The following is a 12777-nucleotide window of genomic DNA, read 5'->3' on the forward strand; positions in this document are numbered from 1 at the left end:
GATGGTACTAAAAAAAATAATACAGAAGATGGTATATTTAAGTAGGTCTATATAGATGGTACACAAATAGTAAGAAAAAGAAGATGTCTCACCTTTAGGATGATAAAGACTCGCTGCAAACTCCACGTGGGAGGGATCTCCAAGAAGAGAACCTTCCCTGGTGGTGGTCAGCCCTTAAATGGGGTTTGGGAGAAGCGGAGCCAGGCTCCACCCCTTCCAATCACACAGGTACATCACCTTCACCTGTGCCCCCATGGCTGACTCGGTGCTCACCTCAGGTGACCAATCAGTGGTTCAGGTCGTGATTCAGCAGTTCCCATACGCTTCCCAATTCCTGTTTTCAGCAGAAGCCATGCAAGTGGCTCAAGGTGATTCTTCAGATCGTGCCTTTGTTTGGCTGTGGGCTGGATATTTAGATAGACTGTTTGGAGGATTTCATCCTTAGATGTTGACATGCAGCTGCATAAATACAATTCCTAATCTTACTTTTCTTTTTGATGAAAAATATTATGTCTGGGGACAGCTGCTGTCCCTATGACCAACGCATTCTGAGAGTACAGCTGTATTTTCTGGCCTGTGTTCTCTTTTCTTCCTCATGCAATATTTGTTTCCTGAGAGAGAAAACAACAGATCAATTTTGCTCCATTATATTCACTGCACATTTTTAGAGATTTCTTACAAAATTCACTGCGCTGTTCCACCCTGTTTATCCGAAAGGTTGCAGGAACTTTAAGCATCATTAGATCCTTGACAGAAATTATTTTCTCCTCCAATTTACCATCTCTGCTTGGAGAAAAGCCTGCAATATGAGGCAGATGAGCTGCCCTGGAGCTCGTTAGCTGTGTGAGTGTCTGCCCTCTGTGCAGATTGCAGCAGCAGCTCACCCAGGACTTTGCAAGCCTCCTGAGGCTTTGTGGAAGAAACACCCACCCAAGTCATGATACAGCATAGCCCTCACTTTGCTGCCCATGATCTGCTTCACGCCATGCTTCCAGCTTTTTCCAGCACTAAAGCCCTTGTGGAGAAATCTTTGCTTCCCCTCTTCATACATGCTAGATGCATGTTTTCCACAAAAGCATTCTGAACTCGACTGGATATCATGAAACTGTAGGGGTTGAGAGTGTCCTCTAGAGATCGTCTAGTCCAACCCCTCTGCTGTAGCTATATGAGCAAGCCCAATACCACTGCTGAAATTAATGGGTCCTATTTTGCCACTGATTCCTCACGCAGTCCCAGCCCTCTCCCTTTTGCTTTAATGGCATTCCTTAATGCATGTCCTGCTCTTCAGCTTGTGTTTGTGCAGCATCTTGTGCAGCCCATGTGTGGCCTTCTGGACACTGCCAAAGTGCAACAAGAACATCCTGCTGCCGTGGCTTCAAGCACCACTTCACCCTTCAAACAAAGGTGAACAGCTTCAAAACACCGTGGTTTATAATTTCTTCTGCTTGACCAGAGAATGTCACTGAAACAAGTTTCTCCTTTCTTTGTAATATGTTCTTAACAGAGAGCACTCAGGCATCAAAATCACTGGCTACCATGGACTAAAATACCTCCTGTTTGTCATCTGGGGAGAAGTGACCTTAAAAAACGTGTGCATCGATTCAATCCTTTACTGGGACACTGCCAAAACAGCATTTAACCTGAAATCATGTGAAACCAGAGGGCAGGCCAACCAAAAAACTTTTTAAAGTTATGCTAGAACTATATTTAACTCGAGAAATGAAATAAAAACCGCGGAAGCCCGCAGAATGGTCATGAGCACCTGCATCAAGTCCTGACTCCTCCTGGAATGGGTCAGTTGCCCATCTCCCCATCTCTTCCTCTTCCCATCTTCAGGATGTGGAATGCCCTTTTCCCTGTAAGGAACAATCTGAAAAAAATCCAGGTCAGGTCTTTGATTGTCAAATGAAGAGTGCTGGCCAATAAGCACATCTTCCAGCAGTCACTGTGCTCATAACAGCATCTCTTCTGCACGAGGCCATGCGGTGCCAGGTGACCGGGTTGTTCCAACCCCATCCATATGGCAGAGATTTGCTCTGGGGCTGAGCACCTCCGAGGTGGCAGGAGCATCCCCTGCAGAACCTGCTGCTCAGCCAGCAGTGACTCAAACAGCACGCCCCAAGCGGCAGCACTTTTGCCCAACAGATGCCAACGAGATGTATTACTCATCTCAGGAGCAGGCGGGATTGGGATTTGTGCCCTGAGGGCAGCAGTCACCTAGCAACTCTGAGAGGCTCTGCCTTGCTCCTGACACATCTTTGACAGCAGCACTGTATCCTTTCAAGTCACTGTTAGAAACCAAGAAGAAACAGGAGAGGAATGGATAGGTTGAGTCTTCTTATGGGGTGAACTCACATTGCTCCTCAGGCTTCATGGATTCCTCCTCAGCTATTGCTAATAGCCAGAGTGACACTGGGAGGATGAGAGAGGCTCTGCCAGCATCACTCCCCCACCCTAAGGCCCATGGCTGGGACCAGTCCTTGGAGAAGGCAGAACTGGAAAGAGAGGAACAGCTCCAAATGGCCGTCTGACACCCTCAGCATCCTTGGGAAGGCAGAAAGATGAAGCTTCAGAAGACACTCAGCAATGCTACTCTGCACAGTAGGTACCTCTGGGAGCAGATTCTGTGCTATCCATGTTTTGGTAGCTGGGTTGAGTCAGCTGCACCAAGGATTGATCCAAACGCCTTCTTGGATGGAATACAGCCACGTGAACAGACAACGCTGCCCTATTTGGAGTCATTTCTTTTTTAATTTTCATTTTTCAAAACGTTCCTTTCAGTTGGCTCCCAGCCTCACCTATCATTTTTATAGATTGCAACACTGTGAGGCAAACAAACCAACAAACAAACAAACAACATAGCTTAATTTTATAACAGACAGCCCAGCAAGAGGCCTTACCTTGCTCTATACCTGGAAAGAGCAGTGCAACCACAGCCAACCCCAGCAGAGCTCTCCCCATGGGGTGATGCCTCCCTCCCTGCCCCAGCCCCTCCCCCACTGCCATGTGAAACCGTGTCAAACACTTTGCAAAACACAGGTTGTACTCGACCTGCCTAATAACCATGACTAAGCTGATGAATTCAAGCTTTTAAAGACCTATGTTTCATAAACCCATTAGTTTGATTCCAAGCGCTGAATTCCTCATCAACTGAATTCTCTTTCACCCGTTATATTATTATTTTGCCCACAATTACTAGCTTGCATTTATCCAGGATATAATAACAGCCTATTTAAAATACAAACCAGCCTTTTTCCCAGCTTTTCTGATGTTGATTAGAAGTGAACATCCACAGACCTCAGTCTTCTCCGCCAGCTCTTCTAAGACTCTCCAACACGAGTTACATAGACACTGATTTCTAAGTGTACCCCCTGACAACACAGATATAATTTACTACTCTGCTGATTATAGATGGGCTGGGAAAGATTGCACTGCCCATCCAAGATACAAAGCACATCGTTCTGTCTTTCCAAATGCCACAAAGAAGCACTGACAGAACATGACTGCACGGATTGAAGCACACTGCACGTTGAGGAACGCCCCAGCTGGAACCATTTTTTTTCCTTCTGTTCAAAGATACTTAAAGGTTGTTTCTTTGTTTTTGGTTTTGTTTTTGGTTTTGGATTTGGGTTGTTTTTTTTTTTTTTGTGCTTCCTCTTGATAGACACAGCTTCCACGCTCTTGTAAAAACTGTCCTTCATCAGCTGTCTGAGCTTTATGATTCCTGATACACATCATTTGGTATTGAGTTCCTTTTGCAAACTACTGCTTTTCTCACATCCATTTAATATCTATTCTAGCCAAGCTCCTGTGACTGGGAGACCTCTAGGCATGATGAAGCCTAAGGGCTTGTTTGATGAGCTCTGCCTCAAAATCCCCTATGTTCACTCCCCTTTTCTGCCTTTATCTCCCAGCCACTCCCAAGAGCAGTCTTCCCAACATTGCTTTGGTCCTCTGGAAGCCACCCTAGGACATATGGCTGTGACAGTGACCATACTGATGAAAATGCACACAAAGCTGCCCTATGTCAGCCCCTATTGGGTGCTGTCAGGCTCTGATCAGCAGTTCCTAGGCAACCACAAAATTCATGTCCAGCAAGGTCCAGAACAGGCTTGGGGTTTGTTTTGGCCAAAATGCCTTTTGAGCTAGAAAAATGCTAGCTATCATCATGAGAAATCCTTATGGCGTTTTAATTACTGGATGCATAGGACTTCCAGAAGTCACTCTCAGCAATGCTACAATGGCAGCAGTTTGCTTTTTGCACACCACTAGGCAGAACAGCAAAGCCCCAGCAGCTGTGGGGCATAGGACCCCCTCCTGCCACACAGGGGTTTGTTAGGTAAGCACAGATCCACACTCATTCTTTGCTCTGCCAGCACGACACTTATAATCTCTCCTATAATTCCCCTGTGGACAGAAATAAATATTAATGAGGAAATTTTCAGGCAAAAATATTAACGAGGAAATTTTTTAGGGAGGGAGGGAGGGAGGGAGGGAGGGAGGGAAGGAAAGAAGGAGGGAAGGGAGGGAAAGAAAGGAAAGGAAAAGGAAAAGGAAAAGGAAAAGGAAAAGGAAAAGGGAAAGGGAAAGGGAAAGGGAAAGGGAAAGGGAAAGGGAAAGGGAAAGGGAAAGGGAAAGGGAAAGGGAAAGGGAAAAGGAAAAGGAAAAGGAAAAGGAAAAGGAAAAGGAAAAGGAAAAGGAAAAGGAAAAGGAAAAGGAAAAGGAAAAGGAAAAGGAAAAGGAAAAGGAAAAGGAAAAGGAAAAGGAAGCAAACCAATATCCCTCATTCTTCTGTCCTCTGCAGCAAGACATGAAAGAGTCTGTGAATACAACCTCAGTATGTTCCAAAGGACCTGAAAAGGACCAGAGAGTCAGCAGTCAACCACCAGGAGGGCTGAAATAGAAGTCATAGGGAAAGCTTATACCTGAGGCTGTTCTCAGGTCCTCAGCAGGGCCCAAGAATGGTGGCCTGAAATAGGAATCATCACACTGGTCAGTTAATTGGAAATGGCTACTGATGGTCACCAGGTCAAGTCTCTTCCATGACCCCTCTGAGATCCCAGTGCTGGAACAGCCCATGGCCCCCCATGAGAAGCAGGCACCAAACAAGACCCTGTCCCTCCATTCTCCAGTTCCTCCAATGCTCAGCTTCAGGAGAACCATCCTGCTCCCTCCTAACCCTCAGCTCATCCAGACTTTGTGTTCTTCCTTCTATGTCTTGAAGGTCCTCCAGTGCTGCTGGCTCACGAGCCTCCACGGTTGGACTTGGTGACCTTAGAGATCTTTGCCAACATCAGTGATTCTATGAAGTGAAGCAGTGCATTGGGAAGAAACATCATGCTTGGTTTCCCCTGCTGTCCTCATTTGTGAGGAGAAGGGGCACTGTCCTATGGGTACATTTCATACCACAGCAGCTGAGACACCTGCACTCAGCAGAGCTACTCCTTGGGCTGTGCATGTCCACACATTACACTGTCAGCAAACTGGAGATTAAAAACTTGGAAAAAGGTCTTTCTCATCCAGCAAGCAAAGAGCAGGACAAAACAACCCTATGAGGGCCTCACTGAACCTAAATTCAGCTTCTGCTGTGGCACTGTGGGTAGGTGACAAGTCCTGATGTCTTTCTCACCCTGAATGTCCCACGGTTTTGTTTAATTGTTAAAGGATTCAGTTCTAGTGGCGGAGATGGGAGGATCTCACAGCAATGCCTCGGAGCATTTCTCACTCTCAGAGCCATGCTGCCCCAGTGCAGCATATTTAGAAGGAAAGAGTCAGCGAGCCATGCCCTGAATTCAGCACAATGCTATTTATCTAAGCAGAGAGCAATAATAACACAGCAGAGATTTCATTTCCTTCCAACACATAAGAACTCTGCTGAGTGAAGGTGAGATTAAATAATACAATAGACAGAAAGAGAGCAAGGCAAAGGAAGGTTTTTAAGTCTTTCTCTTTTGCCAGGAGTTATGAAAACCTTACAGGAGCCTTCACAGCTAAAGCTCCCTAGATATCCTGAGCCTCTTATTGAAGACAGCCCCATTGCATGCTCTCCTTCAGCAAGGCCTATGCCTGATGGAATTAGCAGAATGTAATACAGACTGGTTTGGGCTTTGCCCTCCCAAAACATTCACCAGCTTCTTCACTATGCTTCAAAATTGAGGGTTTTTTTTTTTTTTCCTTTCAAATACAAGGGAAAAGGTGCTGCTTAGTTCTGAAGGGCAATGAGCAGCATAAAGGAATTCGAATTCTCGATGCCACTCTCAGCGAAACAGAATGGATGTGCTGGCATGGGCCTCAGCCCAACAAAGGACTTGACATGTGCTGAAGCCAATCTATACCCAGGAATAAAATATAGGTGAGATTGAAGCACGCCCTCAAGCAGATCCACTCGGGCTCCATCAGGCAGTGTGGGCAGTGCAGCCCACCCGGAGCTGACAAACCACAGAGCGAGCGATATGCACAGAAGGAAAAGGAATGCGCAAGTGGGAAGCACAGAAGGAGGAGTGACATTTTGGCACCTCGTTGCAGGCAGAAAGCTGGGCTTTGGCTGTGCCTCACGGCTTTACTTCCAGCCAACACAACAGAAGATGTCGTGCCTCCTGCACAAGAGCCCATCGGTCTCATTGGAAGCCGCAGTGCTCCTTATCGCCGAAGACGTCTTGAGTTCTGAATGGGAGCCAAGAGCTGCAATGAAATGTAGGACTTAATTATGTCTGAGAAAAGCAAATCAATTAAAGTCTGTTTCACATCTGTGTCATTTTGATCAAGGCTTCTGTTTTCCCATCTCTTCTCCGCTCCCTTGAAGAAATCTGAATATTTATGGCCAAGAATTAGGTCGAAGCATTGGAATGAATAAATGTTTCTTTGTGCAGGAGACAAGGAAAACCTCTGATTGCTAAACATGAAGCAAAATGCACATTAGCCCTCAGGACGGCCAGGTAAAGCCTCCATCCAGAAAGGAAGGAACTCACCTGAGTGATGCTGTGCCTACGCAGCCTGAGCTCCACAGGAGCAGTGGGACTGAGCAGCAAGTGCCCAGGGTAAAGGTGTTTTATTTCTCCAACATCCATTAGATTTGCTTTTAGAACTGCTGTTAACAATGGCCCTTTCAGGGGAGCTCCAGGACTCTGCAATTTGCTGCTGTTGAAGTTGCTAGCCTCACACCTTAGGGATCTGTGCTTGCAGCACTCTTTTGGGCAAGGATGCTCCTAGAACAAAGCTCTTCCCTGCTGCAGGGCTTGCATGCAATCAAATCCCTCTGCTCTCATCCCTGCGTGAGACCTCCTTTCACTTCAGCATCTTTGACCCCCATCATCCAGCCAAAGGAATAGAAAATCACACAATTCCATGGGTAGTTATTTATGTGGCATAACTACAAACTCTGAAAAAAAAATAGGGGAAAAAATGCATGTGGAATGCATAGCAATGATAAAACCCATATGTTTGGTACAAAAACCCATCCAGCACACCGCCCCGACCATGTGTAAGGTGTTGCAGGGACCACATGTGATCAGCACATCCCTGGTGAATTGCTCCTGCTGTATCCCCAGCTATCACCTTGCAGGTGAGCTCATAGCAGAGGCTGTTCACTTGCCAAAAGCCATGGGAATAAACCATCCCTTTCCCTGCCAGTCCCACAGGAATGCTGTGCTCTCCCCTGGGTGTTATGATCTGGCCACTGTCTTCATGCTCAGCTCCATCCCTGCTCCCTAAGGGCCATTCCTTGGGGAAACTTCAGTTGGAGCCTCACAGAAATGATCATCCTGGTGGAATAATTACATCTGTGTTGAGCTAATTCCTCTCCTCAGAGCCTGCCAAATATTAAGTAAAGGCAATGCAGCGTGCTTTGTCACCCAAGTGCATCGGACAAGGCTGACACTAAGCGAAAACTGGTGCTGACAGCATCGCTCTGTGTTCAACATGTATATAATATATCAGTCATACTTTGGGGAGAAGCTCAGGCTGGGTGTTAGGAAAGTGGGCACAGCCCTGAGCTCAGGTTGCGTTGGGACACCACCCTCAGCCATAAAGTTTGGATGGTGCTGTGTGGTGCTGCGGTGGACTCCACAATCCTTGCAGGTCCCTCCCAACTCAGGATACTCTATGATTCTGTATCATTTGAAATCTTTCAAGGGAAGAAACCAATCTTTTCCCACTCTGTTCATCTCTCTATTGTGACATTTTCCATCCCTGGTAATTTACAGCTTTCTCCATCCCAGTGAGATTGAAAATTAGCTCTGCCACCTTATCCATCCGAACAGCACTGTACAACAGCCAGCAACGCTGATTGCCCAATTTTCTTCAATAGTTAACTCTTCTACCAGGAGGAGCAGGATGATTTGTGGCCATGCTGCCTGTGTATTTTCTGATTTTATGCATTTCTCTGTCCTTGCCATGCACTGTCCTGAGCAAAGGAGACAAAGGACACTGCCCTAAGTGGCAGTGCTGCCTCCTGCAAGAAGTGCTCTGCAGACGTGCAATGACACTGGGGTGGGAAATAGGGGGTGAAAAGGGTTAGGCTGCAAAATTTGTGCTGAGACTTTGGAAAGGGAACAAAAACTGAGCAAGGCATCAGTATGATGTGGGTGGAGAAAGACTACTGACTGCTAACCCATGAATGCCAGGCAGCAAACAGAAAGGAGCAGCTGGAGGTAATGCACAGGCAGTCATGGGATGCCAGCAGCAGGCTGGGACAGGCTGGTTCTTAAACGTCCACGTTTCCCAGGGCTTTCTGCCAGCAGCACAGCTGGATCCACACCAGGCTCTCTCCCAGAGGTGCAACACCATCCCCTGAAACCTGAGTTGCACCCCCAACCCAGAACAACCCGTGCTGTAAGCAGACCCCTGAGCCCCTGTGGACTGGCTTACACATCTTTATACACAGGAAAGCAGACACGGAAATGCCAGATTTTGTACTTAAATAGGAGCAACTAATGAAATGTCTTGCAAAGATGGGCATAGAGGTTGTGTGGGGAGATCCAAAGACAAACTGGAGTCATTTTCTACATGAGAAGATATCTAGAAAATAAAATAACCACAGGTACCACTGCTATTTCAGGCTCCTTCCTGTTCCCAAAGCCATCAGACACTTCTCTAAGCCAGAAATATTGAACCCACAAGGCTATTACTTAGCCTGCATACAGTAAGACCATTGTAGCTAATTAATCCCCTCAAGAATCTGAATTAGCATCTCTCCTGATTTCTGGTTGCCCACAAAGACCCCTCCAGTGGCCCCAGAAGCTTTGGGGTGCTGCTCCAGGGACATGACCCAGCCTTAGGAAGCTACTCTGCCTCTTCTCTCAAGGCCTTTCATAACACTCAGGAGGAAAGTAGCAGCATTTGTGGCACTACCCAGTAGTTAAACTGTGATTTATCCTCTTCCATACATTTGACAGAACTTTACGGACTGATGACTGCTGAATGCAGCAGATCTGCAGTACTCCAGCACACTGAGGTGGACCAAGGACCTCCTCTGCCTCCCTCCCACAGAAACTCGTGTCTTTTGTCAAAACCTTTTCATTTCTTCTCCCTGCTGCTCTCATCCAATTGTCTCACTCTTGTTTAATTCTGAAATCTGCTTTTGGAAGTCTTTGTATGTGAAAACTGAAGTTGGATTCTCTTCTGTTCAGTAAGATGCTTCCCCATTCAGAAACAAACTCAAGAAGTTCTGGGCTTACAAGGTTCTGCAATGCTGGTATCAGAAAATGCATCCTTTAAGTAGTCTTTGGGACCAGAACACAACCTGCCACTTCCCAGTACCAAACATCCCATAAATGTGCATGAACAAGGCTGTACACCCCATTTCCACACCATGTTTCAGGACTGGGGTCTGCTTGGGTCACCTCCAGTGCCAGCAGCATCCACTCTACATCCCCACCACCAGTGTTGTTGTTGTTTTTTTTGTTGTTGGTTTTATTTTTCAGTGAAAGAACCTCTGTGTTTCCTTCTATTTAAAATTAAAAGGCCAAAAACATTACCACAAAACATAGCCCTACAATTACAGAAACTCTTGTCTGTTAATCACAGCTTAATTGTTTCATACCTTTTGTTAACCTTCTGTTAAGTCCTGAACTACTAACTGTTCAGAGGGTGATAATTCTCATCATTAATGCATGAACCTGGGGGCAAAATTATTCAAACATCTTAACATTTGCACTCTCGTTTGAGAATGACATTGAGTATTCAGAACTGAAGCTCAGGTGGGAACGAAAGGCCTCATTAGAACAGCAACTGTTCTAACCAGAGCTCCCACTGCAGTGGGTAAAGGGCAGCTCCAGAGGTGCAGTCAACACCACTCCCACCACTGGTACCTGGCTGAGCAGCATCTGCACATCTTCCCCAAAACATCATAGAGTCGTAGAATATCTTGAGCTGGAAGAGACCCATAAGGATCACTGAGTCCAACCCCAGTATTGCAACCTCCTCCCTCCAGCACCAACTCATCACAGCAGGGGAAAGGTGAACCCATACCAGCTGTGGCATTGGTGGAGTATCCCAAATAACACCAAAGGAACTGCACTTTAATCGTGCTGCCTATGGGCATGGTGGGAGCAAAGTGCAGCTCTGGATGTGAGCTGAGGCACAACAGAGAGCTGGTTCTCAGCCTAGCACAATGCCTCACATGTTTCCAGAGCAGAAGGAAGGAGAAATGAAGAAAACTTTGCCCAAAGACATGAGTTTCTATGGGAGGGAGACACTGGAGGTCTTTGGTCCTCCACAGAGTGCTGGAGGACCCTCGATCTGCTGCATGCATCTCAGCCACGTGGTTCTCCAAGGCATGGCCCAGCAAGCTCCTTCCAGCCTAGGGCAGCATCAGTCCATTACCTCCCTCATTGTCCACCAGCACGGACCAGCTGCATCCTAACGCTTGAGTTGAGCCATGGAGGAAAGCCAAGCTCCATAAGAACCAGTGCAATGGCACTGCCACACCAAAGGTCTTTTCTTCAGCACTTCACCCACTCTTGCAGGAAATATATTCTCAGCTCCCCTTGTGCTCTTCCTTTCTCCAAAGCAATAGGCAGCAGCAGCTTTTATCAAAAACAAATAAATAAATAAATCTGCAGGGCATGTGTGGTCAATGGCTTCTTAATAACATTTTTAGCATCGTGTTCCCAAGGGCTCATGTAAATAAAAAATGAACAAAATAAAAAGAGCGGAAAAAGCAGAGCAAAACAAATAGCTTGTGCACAGCCTGCTCAGAGTGCTTAATAATCCCCGAAGTGAAAGGCACTGCAGGGGAGAGGCAGGAGCCATGCTCCCAATTACACCCTGCCTGTCCTCCTCATAAACCAGAGGGATGGGGCTGCTGCTGGTAGACACTGACCCTAATGCTGCTAGCGACCTGTATCCACCCCACGTGGTTGAAATGGGGTTTGAGAGCCCCTGGGTGAAAGCACGTGGATGGGCAATGCTTCCCATGTGTCATTTCTATTTGGGCCTTCAGTTCCTCGCAGGAATGCTCGGAGGGATCAAATTCTGAGCTTGATCTGCTGTGGTTTTGCCCAGGGACAGTCTGCATCTTTCCAGACAAGCAAAATTTGCAGCTGTCCTTGTGCTAGCTCATTTAAACACAGCAGACAGGGGCAGAGCTGTAGGCTGAGGCATTTCCAAGCAAAAAGAGACATCTTTCCAAGCTGGAGGAGGAGGCCAGGCCAGGTAGGATGACCACCAAACTGCCTCCAGCCTGATCCTACAACGCTCCCAGCTAGGGCAGGATCACTGCTAAGGGATCTCAGCAAAGCAAAGGCTCCGCTGCCTTTCTGCAGGACCTGAAGGAGACCCTGGCATTGTCACCACTGTTGGATTCACTGCATGGCTTCCACAGGCAGGGCAAGCTTATTGCTGCCCATTTCTCCCCTGACTGCCATAAGAGTCCTGCAGACACAGAGCTCTCCACACCTCATAGCACAGGGCAGATCCTCACCACCTCTTATACTGCAAACACTTCACATTTAGCATCCCTTGGCCTGGACTCAGCAATATGAGAATAAGGAATAACGAAGAGAAAAAGGCTTTTTTTTTTTTTTTAAGAAAAAAGATAATAGTGACGTTAAGCTTTCCTTGGAAAGGAGTTATCTGTCATTTGTACCATCCTCAGAATATACAGCATTGTGCTACATGGACCTTTTAGGAAAATTAAAGTGTTGTAACTGCTCCAGCTCTGCTGCTGTGGAAGCTGACGCCGTCACTTACTAATAAGATTAAGGGATTTCAGAATTTCATTGCAGCTCCCTCAGTACCTGGATGCTTCCCCAGCCTCACTCGCAGGTACATGCCACAGTTACTTCATGCAACTGAGAATAGGAAAATTAATTTCCAAATTGAATGAAAGCCCAGAAAATCTGTCAGGAACATCTCCCCCGGGCCGAGCTGCTGGTGGTGCTCAGCAGCACAGCTCCCCATCCCGTTCCACTGCTGCTGCCCACGCTGCACACTTTGTCATTGCTTCACCTGCTCGTGCAAGCAGGGACATATTGTGCAGAAACAAAAGTATGCAGCCCTGCAGTACCTTGCCCCTCCTGCTCCCACCCTACCCACTGCCACCCTCCCACCCCAATGGCCCCGGCTGTCCCCACGCAAGGGGACATTGCAAAATGCATCAGAACCAGAGCCTTGCTGTGCTCACCTCTCCATCTCACATCTCTGCTGGACGCCGCTGTCACAGTACGTGCAAAGCAGAGCAGGATTCCCTCCCACTGACACAGCCCGAGGTGGGCACGCTCCCAGCACTGCTCCCAGCACTGTTCCCTCCACTTTTGCAATTTCCCCACTCCTGGCAAC

Source organism: Cyrtonyx montezumae, unplaced genomic scaffold (genome assembly GCF_038088225.1).
Source record: "Cyrtonyx montezumae isolate F1298 unplaced genomic scaffold, pur_monq_1.0 scaffold_9, whole genome shotgun sequence".
Classification (NCBI taxonomy): domain Eukaryota; kingdom Metazoa; phylum Chordata; class Aves; order Galliformes; family Odontophoridae; genus Cyrtonyx; species Cyrtonyx montezumae.